The sequence below is a fragment of the Pseudophryne corroboree genome, chromosome 4 (genome assembly GCF_028390025.1).
Source record: "Pseudophryne corroboree isolate aPseCor3 chromosome 4, aPseCor3.hap2, whole genome shotgun sequence".
Taxonomy (NCBI): domain Eukaryota; kingdom Metazoa; phylum Chordata; class Amphibia; order Anura; family Myobatrachidae; genus Pseudophryne; species Pseudophryne corroboree.
Genome location: NC_086447.1, coordinates 313208972 through 313228549, shown reverse-complemented (window position 1 = coordinate 313228549; position 19578 = coordinate 313208972). Strand labels below are relative to the sequence as shown.

The window sequence follows — 19578 nt, the reverse complement described above, 5'->3', positions numbered from 1 at the left end:
TAGTATATCACAAGTTATACGGTGTGATTGGTGTGGCTGGTATGAATCTTGCCCTTGGATTAACAAAAATCCTTTCCTCGTATTGTCCATCTCCTCTGGGCACAGTTTCTCTAACTGAGGTCTGGAGGAGGGGCATAGAGGGAGGAGCCAGTGCACACCCAGACCTAAAGTCTTTCTTAAAGTGCCCATGTCTCCTGCGGAGCCCGTCTATCCCCATGGTCCTTATGGAGTCCCCAGCATCCTCTACGGACTACGAGAAAAAGATTTACCGGTAGGTTTAAAATCTTACTTTTTCTATTTCACACCTGAAGAATACCTATGTTAAATTTCAGCTTCCTAACATATCGGGAAGTAATAGAATTAGGGCCTAATTCAGACCTGATCACCCCTCTGCAGAGGTCTGCGATCAGATAGTCGCCGCCCATAGAGTGAGAAACCCGCCCTGTGCAAGTGTGTGAATGCATGTGTACGCTGTGCAAAAACTTTGCCAGTCAGTGGGCAGCTGCAAATCCGTTCGCAACTCACTCACCGTAGAATGAATTTTCCAGTTTGTGCAGTCTGTTCGTAGCCCAGGACTCACTCCTACTGTGCCATAGAATTAGGCTGATCGGGGCCGGAGCTGACGTCACACACCGTCCCTGAAAACGCTTGGGAATGCCTGCGTTTTTCCTGAACCTCCCAGAATACGGCCTGCTACCATCAACAAACGTCCACTTTTTGTTAATCACCTTGCATACCATTCTGTCGCTGTTTGGGCTTGCGCCTGCACATTGCGGTGCATACGCATGCACAGTCATTCGATAATCGGCCGCTGTGCGATTTCGCACAACAGCGATCAGGTCTGAATTAGGCCCATAGTGATGAGTCAGTGATTGATTGAGTGAGTGAGGGAGAGAGGGCTTTTGCATTTTTATTATATATATATATATATATATATATATATATATATATATATACACACACCAATTTCCTGCCACAGAACACTGAATATTCATACAGTATACTGCCCACAGGAGTATGAGGTAATCAAGATAAACTATAGGAATTCTGGGCAGATTATCAAGAATGCACACACACTGCACGATATCGGGACCATTTGCCCGATATCTTATGACAAAGCTGACTGATCTGATAATTGAAACCAAGCGTTTCTGTCTGTTTTTGGACCGTTTTATCGGTATTTGGTTAAAACCCTCATGCCTACACAGTATGCAGTAAAACAGGCCGATCCCCCAATTATTGGAAAATCAGCCCAATAATTGTGTAGTGTGTGGGTACATTTGGGGCCTAATTCAGACCTGATCGCTGTGCTGCTAATTACACTGTCCTGCGATCAGATAGTGTCCGCCCTGTGGGAGTGAAAATTCGCCCCGTGCAAGTGTGCGATTGCATGTGTACCCTGTGCGTAAATTCCCCTCAGTCAGCGGACAGCTGCAAAACTGTTCGCATCGCACTCACCATCTAATGTTTTTCCCATTCTGTGCAGTCTGTGCAATACTTACTCTTTCAGTGCGAAGAATAAGGCTGATCGGGGCTGGAGCTGACGTCATACACCACCCTGAAAACGATTGGGAACGCCTGCGTTTTTCCACATAGTCCCTGAAAACGGCTAGTTACCACCCACAAACGTCTTCTTCCTGTCAATCACCGTGCGAACTGCCGTGCGATCGAAAATTTTCACACCATCCTGTCGCTGTTTGGCTATGCATGTGCACCTTGTGGTGCATACACATGCGCTATATCTAGGTGCAGGGTGTGGCATCCCAAAACACCAGCAGCTGGTGTTTGGGGTGCCACACCTTGCACCTAGATATAGCGCATGGGACCCCAAATATACAGAGACGCCTTGATGCGGCTTTGGGGCTTAACCACACATTTGCGCAAATATGTGTAATGAAGATCTCTGAATTCTATTATTATGTGGGATTTATATCTGGTTACTGTTATCATTCAGGGTGCTGGGGGAAACCAATTGCCTTTTATTCTTGCTCAGAAATACCCCTCCCTTTCGAGCACCTGAATGATATCACTAAGCTAATTGAGCATCTACCAATATATATGTCAATTATTCTTTAGGCCAGTATCTTACTAGCACCGTGAATTTTTCGTCCGAAAAAAAAAAGGGCTAATATAGTGATTTTAGCCGATGGTGAGTATCAAGCTATCCTATTAAAGCCTGTTGTTTTTTTTCTACCAAAAAAATCATGTTGGGATCCAGGATAAGGTTCTGGACCCATGTGTTATTGCAGCTCTAAAGGGCTATTTATCAAGGATTATGCTTCAGAGGCCCTCGAAGCATAATTCCCGATAAGTGTGCCGGCATCGTGGCTAATAGGATAGCCTTGGGGGAATCCAATAGCAGTGGTAATTTAACACTGCTAATTGGATATCTCCCTTAATGTTCACTGAGGTGGGCGGTGCTTAATTATATATTTTGTGACATCACGGCATGTCCCCACATACCATGCAGCAGTGCAGTCTAGTAACCACTCTTCTACCTCTAATACCGCTTTCAGATCGCAAAGCCAGGTCTGACGCGGGTCCGAGCACGCTCAGACCCTTTCACATTGCAGTTTCAACCCGGGTTATTCCCGGGAACGCGGGTCACCCATGTTAAACACTGTGATGTGATTTAAAATGTGATTTAAAATGGACTTTTCTGGCTCACATTGATGAGGTTTCAAAGGAAATAAAAGGAGGGGCTGAGTACTGCTCTGAGCAGACACATAAACAGCCAATCAGCACCTTTTTCTGAGACCCGGGTTGAATATCCCAAGTCAGAGGCTTTCACACTGCACAACGACCGGTGTCCAACCCATGTTTAACCCTCCATCAGGTGCACCTCTGGGACTCTCGGGTTCAGGCGCAGTGTTCCTGACAGACGCCTGTTAGAAAATCGTCATTAGCACCTAATTAACTAAATTCTAACCGTCTTAAGGTGATCAGTGACCTTCATTAGGACGTACAAAGAGAAAAATCGTAGGATTTACAGGACATTTCAGCAGAAAATCTGTAGCAAAAAAGAGAAAACATGAACATGAGTATAAGTTTGGGTGCAGTGCCTGAGAGGCCACCGTGGACACACATTTCCGCAAAATAACCACAACCTTTGTAATTTTCATTCATAAAATGAGCAAAATAAACAATTAATAGATGAAAATAAAAGGAAAAACAAACCTTCAGAAGTTGGAGGAGTCTGGGTGCAGTGTGCCCGAGAGGCCAGGAGGGTCACTAGTTCACTCCACGCAGGCAGCAGGAAAACTGACTAGGGTTTTTTTCGAACAGCACCTAGAGATAGGAAGGTACTAGGCCCCTGCGCCCCATTGGGGCAGAGAGGGGAGCGAGAACAGCTTTGCGGCGCCTGTCAGGCCAGCTGCGCCTGACTGAGGGGTAACCCTTCTTTTAACCCGGGTTGAAATGCTGGGTTGCTCGCGTTCTCACTGCACCTCGACCCGGGTCGACTTGGCAACAACCTGGCAATAACCCGGGTTATTTTTGCGATGAGAGCCGGGTATTTATTAGTCAGCAGTATGTCTATATAAAAAAAATAAGATTTTACTTACCGGTAAATCTATTTCTCGTAGTCCGTAGTGGATGCTGGGGACTCCGTAAGGACCATGGGGAATAGACGGGCTCCGCAGGAGACAGGGCACTTTAAGAAAGAATTAGGAATACTGGTGTGCACTGGCTCCTCCCTCTATGTCCCTCCTCCAGACCTCAGTTAAGGAAACTGTGCCCGGAAGAGCTGACAGTACAAGGAAAGGATTTGGAATACAGGGTAAGACTCATACCAGCCACACCAATCACACCGTATAACTCGAGATAAACTTACCCAGTTAACAGTATGAACAACAACAGAACATCGGACAAACCTGATGTAACCATAACATAACCCTTATTTAAGCAATAACTATATACAAGTATTGCAGAAGAAGTCCGCACTTGGGACGGGCGTCCCAGCATCCACTACGGACTACAAGAAATAGATTTACCGATAAGTAAAATCTTATTTTCTCTAACGTCCTAGTGGATGCTGGGGACTCCGTAAGGACCATGGGGATTATACCAAAGCTCCCAAACGGGCGGGAGAGTGCGGATGACTCTGCAGCACCGAATGAGCAAACACAAGGTCCTCCTCAGCCAGGGTATCAAACTTGTAGAATTTTGCAAAAGTGTTTGAACCCGACCAAGTAGCTGCTCGGCAAAGCTGTAACGCCGAAACCACTCGGGCAGCCGCCCAAGAAGAGCCCACCTTCCTTGTGGAATGGGCGTTTACTGATTTTGGATGCGGCAATCCAGCCGCAGAATGAGCCTGCTGAATCGTGTTACAGATCCAGCGAGCAATAGTTTGCTTTGAAGCAGGAGCACCCAGCTTGTTGGATGCATACAGGAGAAACAGCGAGTCAGTTTTCCTGACTCTAGCCGTTCTGGCTACATAAACCTTCAAAGCCCTGACTACATCCAGTAATTCGGAATCCTCCACGATTAGCCACAGGCACCACAATAGGTTGGTTCATAAGAAAAGATGACACCACATTTGGCAGAAATTGCGGACGAGTCTGCAATTCTGCCCTGTCCATATGGAAAACCAAATAGGGGCTTTTATGTGACAAAGCCGCCAATTCTGACACACGCCTAGCCGAAGCCAAGGCTAATAGCATGACCACCTTCCACGTGAGATATTTTAACTCCACGGTTTTAAGCGGCTCAAACCAGTGTGATTTCAGGAAACTCAACACCACGTAAAGATCCCAAGGTGCCACTGGAGGCACAAACGGGGGCTGAATATGCAGCACTCCCTTTACAGACGTCTGAACTTCAGGTAGAGAAGCTAGTTCTTTTTTGAAAGAAAATGGATAGGGCCGAAATCTGGACCTTAATGGACCCCAATTTTAGGCCCAAAGTCACTCCCGACTGTAGGAAGTGAAGGAAACGGCCCAGCTGGAATTCCTCTGTAGGGGCATTCCTGGCCTCACACCAAGCAACATATTTTCGCCGTATACGGTGATAATGTTTAGCCGTCACGTCCTTCCTAGCCTTTAGTAGCGTAGGAATAACCTCATCCGGAATCCCATTTTCTACTAGGATCCGGCGTACAACCGCCATGCCGTCAAACACAGCCGCGGTAAGTCTTGAAACAGACAAGGTCCCTGCTGCAACAGATCCTGCCTTAGAGGCAGAGGCCATGGGTTCTGCGAGCATTTCTTGCAGCTCTGGATACCAAGTCCTTCTTGGCCAAACCGGAACAATGAGTATTGTTCTCACTCCTCTTTTTCTTACGATTCTCAGCACCTTGGGTATGAGAGGAAGAGGAGGAAACACATAAAACCGACTGGAACATCCACGGTGTCACCAGTGCGTCTACAGCTATCGCCTGGGGGTCTCTTGACCTGGCGCAATACCTCTGTAGCTTTTTGTTGAGGCGGGATGCCATCATGTCCACCTGTGGCAGTTCCCACCGACCTACAATCTGCGCAAAGACTTCTTGATGATATTGCGGGTATTGGATCCTTGACTGCTAATTTGTCAGGATATGTTGACACATTTCTCCAACCGGTAGTGGTAAAACAACGGAGTTACATCAAAGATACCACACATGTGATAAACATGATCAACAACATAGAATACGAAGAGGACCTCCTACTAGCAACCTGTGATTATCAAATAGTTATACACCTGCATACACCACGAAATAGGATGTGAATACGTGGAGAAACGACTAGATGAAGACGCAAGCCTCAAGAAAGAACAAATACAGTTCTTAGTGGAATCCATGATGTTCATTCTGCAACATAATTATTTTCAATTTAAAGAAGAGTTTTTTGTCCAAACTAAGGGGACCGCTATGGGCAGTAAATTTGCGCCATCGTACGCTAATCTCTTTTTGGCAGAATGGGAAAATAAGAGAATATGGAATAACCTACCCCAACTTAACAACTTGAAACTTTGGGCAAGATTTATAGATGACATCATCATTGTATGGAAAGGCAAGAGAGAAGACCTGGAGATGTTCCTTAAACAACTGAATAATAATACAGAAAATCTAGAGTTTACATTTACCATTAGTGAGGAATCCATTAATTTCTTAGATCTAACCATTTTTAAAAATAATAAATTGGAAACAAAGACATTCATTAAACCAACAGACTGTAATAGTTATCTCAATGCAACCAGCAACCACCATCAAAAATGGATTAGGAACATTCCCGGAGGACAATTCAGGAGAATTAGAAGAAATTGTTCCAGAAAAGCTGATTTTGAGTTACAAGCGAACAATATGATGGACAACTTTATAGAGAAGAAATATAGTCCAGGATATCTGATGGATGAAAGAAAAAGAATCGGAAAATCAGAAAAGATCTGCTGAAATATAAGAGTAAGAAAACAGAAGACCGGAGAGAAATCCTATTCATATCAGACTATTCCGCCCAGAGTAAACTACTCGAAAAAAGTATTAAACAGCATTGGCACGTACTCCAAACAGATGAGGACCTTAAGGATATATTGCCAGAACGTCCACGAATAATTTATAGAAGGGCCCCCACCATCAAGACAGCATTGGTTAAAAGTCATCAGAGCTTGACCGTAGGCCAGAAAAAGAATATTAACGTCTTTTCAAGATGCGGAGTCTGTACAGCCTGTAAAAAGACAAGATGCAACTCTACAAAAATAATTAAAGAGGTAGAGTCCTTCACAAATAAAAAAACGATCACTATAAAAGGAAGAATAAGTTGTCATACCACAGGAGTGATCTATATGCTATGGTGCCCATGTGGCCTACAATATGTGGGTAGAACAAAAAGAAAACTCCATGTACGGGTACAGGAACATTTATGTAACATAAAGAATGGAAAAGATAACCATAGCATACCCGTACATTTTAAAGAAAAACATAATTCAAACCCAAGTCTTCTACAATTTGTTGGACTAAAGCAAATTATAAAACCATGGAGAGGAGGAAATACTGAAGACCTCTTATCCAGAGAAGAAACAAAGATGATTTATGAATTAGGTACCCTGGTCCCAAGAGGCCTCAATATAGATATAGAATTAACATCATTTTTTAAATAAAAATCTATTAGAGAATATACCTTGTTACTATATGAGATATCTGATATATGCTTTATTTAGCATTTTTCTTCTCATTCAATATAAGGAAGAATACAGGATAAAAGGCCCGCATATAACACCATTCCACGGAACTCCCAGACTCTAATAATACACCTTAAACACCTTTTAAATAGATCCTAACATAAACTCTCAATTTTTTGTTTTATGTTGTTGTATGTTGTTTTGTTGCCCTTCCCTAATGTCCATCAATGTCTCTATGGGGGGGGTTTTCATGTCTATATGAATAATTCCAAACGGAAGTAACCAATAGCAACCAATGTGGAGATTGCAATAAGGATTAAAAATCACTATGGATCCAGTCTTATTCACTAAACTGCCATTGACTACGAGTATTCTAATACAGAGATAATGAAAAGAATCACTGTATATGATCATTTTTTATGTATGGGCAAAAGATACACCTTAATCAAGGAAAAGAACTCAGTGCGGCCATCTTAAGTAAGGGCGGAAGAGAACGACGCTCAGCAGCGGCTATAAAGACGGAGGGGATCCGTGAATCGATTATCCAGCCATCCTGACGAAGCCTACACCAAGGCGAAACGCGTCGATTGCGGAACAATCGATCCCTGCACGGAGTCCGGAGACAGAGAGACACGGAGCAGCGGGTGTCTGCCGGCAGACCACGGGAACCTCACCACTCCACCAATGGATTAAGGTACCAACAGGACTAATTCCAAGCAAGGAATTTAATACCTTCCAGGAGCCCTTGATTGTTTTAAAGACCCAAGTGAACCCTATTACGCTACAATCACAGACTGCCCATAGGTGAATTAGACTAAAAACTCAGACTGAACCCTATAGAGACTCTGCACCTTACGGGGTAAAACGCTATAAGTGTACCCACAGGTGAAACTTCTGCAGCCCCTACTTGTGTTCACATTTGTGTTACATGTCTGTTTTTTGTATACCGGTATTAGGTTTGTAAAATATTTATCCATACAGCTTTTAGGTCAATTTATTTCAACAAAGTTTTATTTTTAATTGATTTACTATCAGTTTTATCTAACATCAACTTGGTATTAGGCTTGGTAAACTGTATTTTACAGCTTTATAGGCCCGTTTTTAATTTCATAAATTTTAATTGTATCTTAATTAATTGATCAATTAAGCCTCACCTGATATTAATTTATTCTTACATACATTTTTAAAAAACCTTATATACTCTGAATAAAATATTTTTTTGAATTCTATTGATTGTGAATATTATTTAATAGCTGATTATATATATATATAAACTCTCAGAAAAGGGGAAGGGGGAGCGCTGAACATTTTTTCTTTACACCATTCTTGATGAAGTCCCCAGTCTCCCGGGTGGAGGTCGTGCCTGCTGAGGAAGTCTGCTTCCCAGTTGTCCACTCCCGGAATGAACACTGCTGACAGTGCTCGTACGTGATTCTCCGCCCATCGAAGAATTCTGGTGGCTTCCGCCATCGCCACCCTGCTCCTTGTGCCGCCTTGGCGGTTTACATGAGCCACTGCGGTGATGTTGTCTGATTGAATCAGCACCGATTGGTTGCGAAGCAGGGTCTCCGCTTGACTTAGGGCGTTGTATATGGCCCTTAGTTCCAGGATATTGATGTGAAGGCAAGTCTCCTGACTTGACCACAACCCTTGGAAACTTCTTCCCTGAGTGACTGCCCCCCACCCTCGGAGGCTTGCATCCGTGGTCACCAGGACCCAGTCCGGACTGCCGAACCTGCGGCCCTCGAGAAGGTGAGTACTCTGCAGCCACCACATAAGAGACACCCTGGCCCTGGGGGATAGGGTGATCAGCCGATGCATCTGTAGATGCGATCCAGACCACTTGTCCAACAGATCCCATTGAAAAGGTCCTCGCATGGAACCTGCCGAAGGGAATGGCCTCGTATGACGCCACCATCTTTCCCAGGACTCTCGTGCAGTGATGCACCGACACCTGTTTTGGTTTTAAGAGGTCTCTGACCAGTGTCATGAGTTCCTGAGCCTTCTCCGTCGGGAGAAAAACCTTCTTCTGGTCTGTGTCCAGAATCATGCCCAGGAAGGGCAGACGCGTCGTAGGAATCAGCTGTGACCTTGGAATATTCAGAATCCAGCCGTGCTGTTGTAACACTTCCCGAGAGCGTGCTACACTAATCAGCAACTGCTCTCTGGACCTCGCCTTTATGAGGAGATCGCCCAAGTATGGGATAATTGTGACTCCTTGCTTTCGCAGGAGCACCATCATTACTGCCATTACCTTGGTAAATATTCTCGGTGCCGTGGACAGACCAAACGGCAACGTCTGGAATTGGTAATGACAATCCTGTACCACAAATCTGAGGTACTCCTGATGAGGTGGATAAACGGGGACATGAAGGTAAGCATCCTTTATGTCCAGAGACACCATAAAATCCCCCTCCCTTGCTATGACCGCTCTGAGCGATTCCATCTTGAACTTGAACTTTTCAAGTATATGTTCAGGGATTTTAAATTCAATATGGGCCTGACCGAACCATCTGGTTTCGTGACTACAACATGGTCGAATAATAACCCCCTCCTTGAAGGAGGGGAACCTTGACCACCACCTGTTGAAGATACAATTTGTGAATTGCAGTTAACCCTGTTTCCCTCTCGGGGGGAGAAGCCGGCAGGGCCGTCAGTGAGGAGGCATCTTCTCAAAGTCCAGCTTGTATCCCTGAGACACAATATCTATTGCCCAGGGATCTAACAGGGAGTGAACCCACTTGTGGCTGAACTTACGAAAGCGTGCCCCCACCTGGCCTAGCGCCACCTGTGGAGCCCCAGCGACATGCGGTGGATTTTCGTAGAGGCTGGGGAGGACTTCTGTTCCTGGGAACTAGCTGTGTTGTGCAGCTGGTTTCCTCTGCCCCCGCCTCTGGCAAGAAAGGACGCACCTCGGACTTTCTTGTTTCTTTGTTCGAAAGGCTGCATTTGATAATGACGCGCTTTCCTAGGCTGTGCAGGAATATAAGGCAAAATATCAGAATTAACAGCTATAGCTGTGCAAACCAGGTCCCAGAACCCTTCTCCACACAATCCTCAGCCTTCCATATGCCACTTAAGTTGGCATCATCTGTCCATTGCATATTCTACAGGATATGTCAGCAGAAATCGACATAGCTTTGCCTCTAGGACCCAGTATACTCATGTCTCTTTGGGCATGTTTTATGATATATATCTTTTAAGATAGCATCTTTAATATATATATATATATATATATATATATATATATCTCTATATATACATATATAATAATATATATACACATACATACTAGGGTTTCAATTTCTGCTGATAAGGTACCTGTCCACGCCGCCACAGCGCTATAAACCCATGCCGACACAATCACCGGTTTGAGTAGTGTACCAAAATGTGCACGCTATCTGCAGGATCCCTGAGAATAGCTAGGGCTACCTTTTGGGCAAACGTGACACCCTAGGGGAAGATTCCCATCACATCCTGGCCCTAGTGGGGAAAGGATACTGCCTGAGAATTCTTTGTGGGAAGCTGCAGTGTCCTGTCTGGAGATTCCCGCTCTTTTTCCTCATGAGAGGAGGGAAATTTACCTCAGCTTTCTTCCCCTTAAAATGTGTACCCTTGTGTCAGGGACAGATGAGTCATCAGTGATATGGAAATCATCTTTATTACAATAATCATATATTGAATACTTTTCTGCCATTTTGGCTGTAACTTTGCATTATCGTAGTCGACACAGGAGTCAAACTCCGTGTCGATATCAGTGTCTATTATTTTGGATAGTGAGCATTGTGAGACTCTGAAGGTCTCTGTGCCATAGGGACAGACATGGGTAGATTTCTTGTCTGTTCTCTAATCTTTTGTGCAATAAATTCACCTTAGCACTTACACATATCCAAACAGGTGTCGGCGTTGTCGACGGAGACACCCTCTCACACACATATTAGCTCCATCTCCTCCTTAGGGGAGCCTTTTACCTCAGACATGTCGACACACACGTACCGACACACCACACACACACAGGGGATGCTCTATTTGAAGACAGTTCCCCCACAAGGCCCTTTGGAGAGACAGAGAGAGAGTATGCCAGCACACACCCCAGCGCTATATGACCCAGGAATCACACAGTAACGTAGTGTTAACCCAGTAGCTGCTGTATACATTGTTTTCCCTCTCTTTTTCACCCTCTTCTATCGTCTGCAGGGGAGAGCCTGGGGAGCTTCCTCTCAGCGGAGCTGTGGAGAGAAAATGGCGCTGGTGAGTGCTGAGGAAGAAGCCCCGCCCCCTCAGCTGCGGGCTTCTGTCCCGCGATTTTGTGTAAAATAATGGCGGGGGCTCATGCACATATACAGTGCCCAACTGTATATATGCCCACTTTGCCAAGAGGTCTCTAATTGCTGCCCAGGGCGCCCCCCCCCCCCCTGCACCCTACAGTGACCGGAGTGTGTGGGTGTAATGTTTGAGCAATGGCGCACAGCTGCAGTGCTGTGCGCTACCTCATACGAAGACTGGAGTCTTCTGCCGCCGCTTTCGAAGTCTTCTTGCTTCTCACGTCGGCTTCTGGCTCTGCGAGGGGGACGGCGGCGCGGCTCTGGGATCGGACGACCAAGGGTGCGATCCTGTGTACGATCCCTCTGTAGCTAATGGTGTCCAGTAGCCTAAGAAGCACGACCTATCCGCAGTTAGTAGGTCTGCTTCTCTCCCCTCAGTCCCACGTAGCAGAGAGTATGTTGCCAGCAGATCTCTCTGAAAATAAAAAATCCTAACAAAATACTTTCTTATTAGCAAGCTCAGGAGAGCTCACTAAAGTGCACCCAGCTCGTCCGGGCACAGATTCTAACTGAGGTCTGGAGGAGGGACATAGAGGGAGGAGCCAGTGCACACCAGTAGTCCTAATTCTTTCTTAAAGTGCCCTGTCTCCTGCGGAGCCCGTCTATTCCCCATGGTCCTTACGGAGTCCCCAGCATCCACTAGGACGTTAGAGAAATGAATAATGATACGTACTAATGGGTCTTATTCAGTCAGAACTGGGAGGAAATTTGCGTAGCCAAACATTGTGGCGATGTTATCACTGACACCTATTGATCTATCTATAAATATGTATAGATAAGACTAGAATATATAATAAGAATTTACTTACCGATAATTCTATTTCTCGGAGTCCGTAGTGGATGCTGGGGTTCCTGAAAGGACCATGGGGAATAGCGGCTCCGCAGGAGACAGGGCACAAAAAAGTAAAGCTTTACTAGGTCAGGTGGTGTGCACTGGCTCCTCCCCCCACGACCCTCCTCCAGACTCCAGTTAGGTACTGTGCCCGGACGAGCATACACAATAAGGGAGGCATTTTGAATCCCGGGTAAGACTCATACCAGCCACACCAATCACACCGTACAACTTGTGATCTAAACCCAGTTAACAGTATGACAACAGAAAGGGCCTCTTAAAGATGGCTCCTTAACAATAACCCGAATTAGTTAACAATAACTATGTACAAGTATTGCAGATAATCCGCACTTGGGATGGGCGCCCAGCATCCACTACGGACTCCGAGAAATAGAATTATCGGTAAGTAAATTCTTATTTTCTCTATCGTCCTAAGTGGATGCTGGGGTTCCTGAAAGGACCATGGGGATTATACCAAAGCTCCCAAACGGGCGGGAGAGTGCGGATGACTCTGCAGCACCGAATGAGAGAACTCCAGGTCCTCCTTTGCCAGGGTATCAAATTTGTAAAATTTTACAAACGTGTTCTCCCCCGACCACGTAGCTGCTCGGCAGAGTTGTAATGCCGAGACCCCTCGGGCAGCCGCCCAAGATGAGCCCACCTTCCTTGTGTAGTGGGCTTTTACAGTTTTAGGCTGTGGCAGGCCTGCCACAGAATGTGCAAGTTGAATTGTGTTACAAATCCAACGAGCAATCGACTGCTTAGAAGCAGGTGCGCCCAACTTGTTGGGTGCATACAATATAAACAGCGAGTCAGATTTTCTGACTCCAGCCGTCCTTGCAATGTATATTTTTAAGGCTCTGACAACGTCCAACAACTTGGAGTCCTCCAAGTCGCTAGTGGCCGCAGGCACCACAATAGGTTGGTTCAGATGAAATGCTGATACCACTTTAGGGAGAAAATGCGGACGAGTCCGCAGTTCTGCCCTATCCGAATGGAAGATTAGATAAGGACTTTTATAAGATAAAGCCGCCAATTCAGATACTCTCCTGGCAGAGGCCAGGGCTAGTAACATAGTCACTTTCAATGTGAGATATTTCAAATCCACCTTTTTCAATGGTTCAAACCAATGGGATTTGAGGAAATCTAAAACTACATTTAGATCCCACGGTGCCACCGGAGGCACCACAGGAGGCTGTATATGCAGTACTCCCTTGACAAAAGTCTGGACCTCAGGGACAGAGGCCAATTCTTTTTGGAAGAATATTGACAGGGCCGAAATTTGAACCTTAATGGATCCCAATTTGAGACCCATAGATAATCCTGATTGCAGGAAATGTAGGAAACGACCCAGTTGGAATTCCTCCGTCGGAACCCTCCGATCCTCGCACCACGCTACATATTTTCGCCAAATGCGGTGATAATGTTTCACGGTGACTTCCTTCCGTGCCTTAATCAAGGTAGGAATGACTTCTTCTGGAATGCCTTTCCCTTTTAGGATCTGGCGTTCAACCGCCATGCCGTCAAACGCAGCCGCGGTAAGTCTTGAAAAAGACAGGGACCCTGCTGTAGCAGGTCCCTTCTCAGAGGTAGAGGCCACGGTTCGTCCGTGAGCATCTCTTGAAGTTCCGGATACCAAGTCCTTCTCGGCCAATCCGGAACCACTAGTATTGTTCTTACTCTTCTTTGCCGTATGATCTTCAATACCTTTGGTATGAGCGGCAGAGGAGGAAACACATACACTGACTGGTACACCCAAGGAGTTACCAGTGCGTCCACAGCTATTGCCTGTGGATCTCTTGACCTGGCGCAATATTTGTCCAGTTTCTTGTTGAGGCGAGACGCCATCATGTCTACAATTGGTCTTTCCCAACGGTCTATTAACATGTTGAAGACTTCTGGATGTAGACCCCACTCTCCCGGATGAAGATCGTGTCTGCTGAGGAAGTCTGCTTCCCAGTTGTCCACGCCCGGGATGAACACTGCTGACAGTGCTATCACGTGATTCTCCGCCCAGCGAAGAATCTTGGCAGCTTCTGCCATTGCACTCCTGCTTCTTGTGCCGCCCTGCCTGTTTACATGGGCGACCGCCGTGATGTTGTCCGACTGAATCAACACCGGCTTTCCTTGCAGGAGAAGTTCCGCCTGGCTTAGAGCATTGTAGATTGCTCTTAGTTCCAGAATGTTTATGTGAAGAGACTTTTCCAGACTCGTCCATACTCCCTGGAAGTTTCTTCCTTGTGTGACTGCTCCCCAGCCTCTCAGGCTGGCGTCCGTGGTCACCAGGATCCAATCCTGAATGCCGAATCTGCGGCCTTCTAATAGGTGAGCCTTCTGCAACCACCACAGAAGTGACACCCTTGTCTTTGGTGACAGGGTTATTCGCAGGTGCATCTGCAGATGCGACCCTGACCATTTGTCCAACAGATCCCTTTGGAATATTCTTGCATGGAATCTGCCGAATGGAATTGCTTCGTAAGAAGCCACCATTTTTCCCAGGACTCTTGTGCATTGATGTACTGACACTTTTCCTGGTTTTAGGAGGTTCCTGACCAGATCGGATAACTCCTTGGCTTTTTCCTCTGGAAGGAAAACCTTTTTCTGAACCGTGTCCAGAATCATTCCTAGGAACAGCAGACGAGTTGTCGGGATTAAATGGGATTTTGGAATATTCAGAATCCACCCGTGTTGTCTTAGCACCTCTTGAGATAGTGCTAAAGCTGTCTCCAGCTGTTCTCTGGACCTTGCCCTTATTAGGAGATCGTCCAAGTATGGGATAACTAATACGCCTTTTCTTCGAAGAAGAATCATCATCTCGGCCATTACCTTGGTAAAGACCCGAGGCGCCGTGGACAATCCGAACGGCAGCGTCTGAAACTGATAGTGACAGTTTTGAACAATGAACCTGAGGTACCCCTGGTGTGCGGGGTAAATCGGAACGTGTAGATACGCATCCTTGATGTCCAAGGATACCATAAAGTCCCCTTCTTCCAGGTTCGCTATCACTGCTCTGAGTGACTCCATCTTGAACTTGAACTTTTTTATGTAGAGGTTCAAGGACTTCAGATTTAGAATAGGCCTTACCGAGCCATCCGGCTTCGGTACCACAAATAGAGTGGAATAATACCCCTTTCCTTGTTGTAATAGGGGTACTTTGACTATCACCTGCTGAGCGTACAGCTTGTGAATGGCTTCCAACACCCTCTCCCTTTCGGAAGAGACGGTTGGTAAGGCAGACTTCAGGAAACGATGAGGAGGATCCGTCTCTAATTCCAACCTGTACCCCTGAGATATTATCTGCAGGATCCAGGGGTCTACCTGCGAGTGAGCCCACTGCGCGCTGTAATTTTTGAGACGGCCCCCCACTGTCCCCGAGTCCGCTTGAGAGGCCCCAGCGTCATGCTGAGGTTTTTGCAGGAGCCGGGGAGGGCTTCTGTTCCTGGGAAGGAGCTGCCTGTTGGTGTCTCTTCCCTCTTCCTCTGCCTCGTGGCAGGTACGACAAGCCCTTTGCTCTCTTATTTTTGTAGGAGCGAAAAGGCTGTGGTTGAAAGGTCGGTGCCTTTCTCTGTTGGGGAGTGACTTGAGGTAAAAAAGTGGATTTCCCGGCAGTAGCCGTGGCCACCAAGTCTGATAGACCAACTCCAAATAACTCCTCCCCTTTATACGGCAAAACCTCCATGTGACGTTTTGAATCCGCATCGCCTGTCCACTGTCGTGTCCATAAGGCTCTTCTGGCTGAAATGGACATAGCACTCACCCGAGATGCCAGTGTGCAAATATCCCTCTGTGCATCACGCATATAGATAAATGCATCCTTTATTTGTTCTAACGACAGTAAAACATTGTCCCTATCTAGGGTATCAATATTTTCAATCAGGGATTCTGACCAAACTACTCCAGCACTGCACATCCAGGCAGTTGCTATAGCTGGTCGTAGTATAACACCTGCATGTGTGTATATATTCTTTTGAATAACTTCCATCTTTCTATCTGATGGATCCTTAAGTGCGGCCGTCTCAGGAGAGGGTAACGCCACTTGTTTGGATAAGCGTGTGAGCGCCTTGTCCACCTTAGGGGGTGTTTCCCAGCGCGCCCTAACCTCTGGCGGGAAAGGGTATAATGCCAATAACTTTTTTGAAATTATCAACTTTTTATCAGGAGCAACCCACGCTTCATCACACACGTCATTTAATTCTTCTGATTCAGGAAAAACTGTTTGTAGTTTTTTCACACCATACATAATACCCTGTTTTACGGTATCTGTAGTATCAGCTAAATGTAACGTCTCCTTCATTGCCAAAATCATATAACGTGTGGCCCTACTGGAAAATACGTTTGAATTTCTACCGTCGTCACTGGAATCAGTGCCCGTGTCTGGGTCTGTGTCGACCGACTGAGGCAAAGGGCGTTTTACAGCCCCTGACGGTGTTTGAGGCGCCTGGACAGGCATTAATTGATTGTCCGGCCGCCTCATGTCCTCAACTGACTGTTTAAGGGAAGATAAACCATCACGTAATTCCACAAATAAAGGCATCCATTCTGGTGTCGACCCCCTGGGGGGTGACATCTGCATATTTGGCAATTGCTCCGCCTCCACACCAATATCGTCCTCATACATGTCGACACCACGTACCGACACACACCGCAAACTCACAGGGAATGCTCTAATGAAGACAGGACCCACTAGCCCTTTTGGGGAGACAGAGGGAGAGTCTGCCAGCACACACCACAAAGCGCTATATATACAAGGGATATCCTTATATTAAGTGCTCCCTTATAGCTGCTTTAATATATATATATATAGCCATTAATGTGCCCCCCCTCTCTGTTTTACCCTGTTTCTGTAGTGCAGTGCAGGGGAGAGACCTGGGAGCCGTTCTGACCAGCGGAGCTGTGACAGAAAATGGCGCCGTGTGCTGAGGAGATAGGCCCCGCCCCTTTTTCGGCGGGTTCTTCTCCCGCTATTTTTCCAGTCAGGCAGGGGTTAAATATCTCCATATAGCCCCTATGGGCTATATGTGAGGTATTTTTAGCCTTGTATAAGGTTTATATTTGCCTCTCAGAGCGCCCCCCCCCAGCGCTCTGCACCCTCAGTGACTGCCCAGTGAAGTGTGCTGAGAGGAAAATGGCGCACAGCTGCAGTGCTGTGCGCTACCTTATGAAGACTGAGGAGTCTTCAGCCGCCGGTTTCCGGACCTCTTCACGCTTCAGCATCTGCAAGGGGGTCGGCGGCGCGGCTCCGGGACCGGACTCCACGGCTGGGCCTGTGTTCGATCCCTCTGGAGCTAATGGTGTCCAGTAGCCAAGCAGCAAATCCACTCTGCATGCAGGTGAGTTTACTACTTTCCCCCTAAGTCCCACGTTGCAGTGATCCTGTTGCCAGCAGGACTCACTGTAAAGAAAAAAACCTAAACTAAACTTTCTCTAAGCAGCTCTTTAGGAGAGCCACCTAGATTGCACCCTTCTCGTTCGGGCACAAAATCTAACAGGAGTCTGGAGGAGGGTCGTGGGGGGAGGAGCCAGTGCACACCACCTGACCTAGTAAAGCTTTACTTTTTTGTGCCCTGTCTCCTGCGGAGCCGCTATTCCCCATGGTCCTTTCAGGAACCCCAGCATCCACTTAGGACGATAGAGAAATATATATATATATATATATATATATATATATATATAAGATTACACAGACACACAAATCTGAGCGTGTTGGCAGGTGTTGCTGTGTGCACTAACCAGTAAAGGCTCTTCTTCCTGTTACTGTTAGTGATATTTGTATTTCTCTGTTGCTGGCAGGACAAGATGATTTGATAAAGGAAGCTTTCTGTCTGGTCTCCCCTCCCCTTCGCGTTATTTGGTAGCGTCCGTGCTCTTGCTGTGGGTTATACCATTGTCCTGTCGGGGGGTGACGAGCAGTCGGGCTCCGGCGTCGTGTGTCAGTGCTTGGCGGTACAGCGCTACAGGAGGGGGAAGTGCGCAGCGTCCGTACACCGGGGCAGCACGGGGATGAGCGAGCCCGGAGCGCCGTACCAGGCTGTCACGTCTATGAGGTGTTAGTGTAGGACACCCCCTTCCCGCGGTGTCGGTGGTTGGTGTCTGGGTGTGGCGGATCTCGGGGCCGTGTGATACAGGCTGCCAGAGGCCGCTCCTTCTAACGGGATCTCGGGCTGAAGAGGCGGCGGGGATTGAGGATCACAGAACCGGAGGCCGTGGGCCAGAACGGGTAATGTTGTATACCCATCCCCGGCATTAGCATAGGCCTGTTCCGCCCTCCTTCTCCCCCTCACCGGCCCCATCCTCCCCTCCATCACCCACCGTCACATCCCGGCCCCATCCTCCCCTCCATCACCCTGCTCCTTCCTTCACTCCCCGGCCCCATCCTCCCCTCCATCACCCACCGTCACATCCCTGCCCCATCCTCCCCTCCATCACCCTGCTCCTTCCCTCACTCCCCGTCCCCATCCTCCCCTCCCCACCGGTGCCATCCTAGCCTTCATCATCCTTCCCTCACCCTGTCCCCATCCTCCCCTCCATCACACTCCTCTCACATTCCGGTCTCTTCCTCCCCTGCATCTTCCTGCTCACTCCCCGGTCCCATCCTCCCCTCCATCACCCTGTTTCTTCTCTCTTTTCCCAGCACCATCCTCCCCTCCATCACAATTCCTTACATTCTGGCCTCATCATCCCCTCCATCCCCCTGCTCCTTCCCTCACTCCCCTGGCCCATCCTCCATTATAACACCCTGCTTCTTTCTCTCACCGACACCATCCATCCGTCCATCCTAGCCTCCTTCCCTCAGACCCTGGCTCCATCACCCTCCCTCACCCCATTCTTCTTCGCCATCACCCTCCTTCACACTCCAGCCCATCCTCGCCTCCATCACCCTGCTCCTTCACTCACATCCCAACCCTATGCTCCCCTCCATCACCCTGCTTCCTCCCTCATATTCCAGCCCCATGCTCTCCCATCACCTTGCTTCCTCCCTCACATCCTAGCCCCATGCTCTCCATCATCTTGCTCCCTCCCTCACATCCCTGCTCCATCACCCTACTCCCTCCCTCACATCCCAGCCCCATGCTTTGCTCCATCACCCTCACTCACTCAAAGCCCGGTCCCATCCTCCATTATTTCACCCTTCTTTCTTCACTCCCCAGCCCCATTCTCCCATCCACAGTGGTCCCTTCCTAGCCTCCATAATTCTCCCTCCCACACACCCTGGCCCCAGCCTCCCCTCCATCACCCTCACTCCCATCACCCTCACTCCCCATACTCCTCTCCATCACCTTGCTCCCTCCCTCACATCCCAGCCCATATGCTCTACAAAACCCTGCTCCC

General features: G+C 47.4%; 1 protein-coding gene across 2 annotated transcripts in view; it reads left to right on the top strand.

The window, feature by feature from the left end:
• The window catches only part of GNB4 (G protein subunit beta 4), a 342421-nt gene that overhangs the window by 186060 nt on the left and 136783 nt on the right, over window positions 1-19578 (top strand). The window contains exon 1 of one of the 2 annotated variants that reach the window (XM_063916313.1): window positions 18146-18466. The exons of the other annotated variant lie outside the window; for it this stretch is intronic. The gene's annotated coding sequence lies outside the window, so the exon portion shown is untranslated. Of the gene's footprint in view, window positions 1-18145; window positions 18467-19578 lie in introns of those variants that run through there. 2 annotated transcript variants of the gene reach the window in all.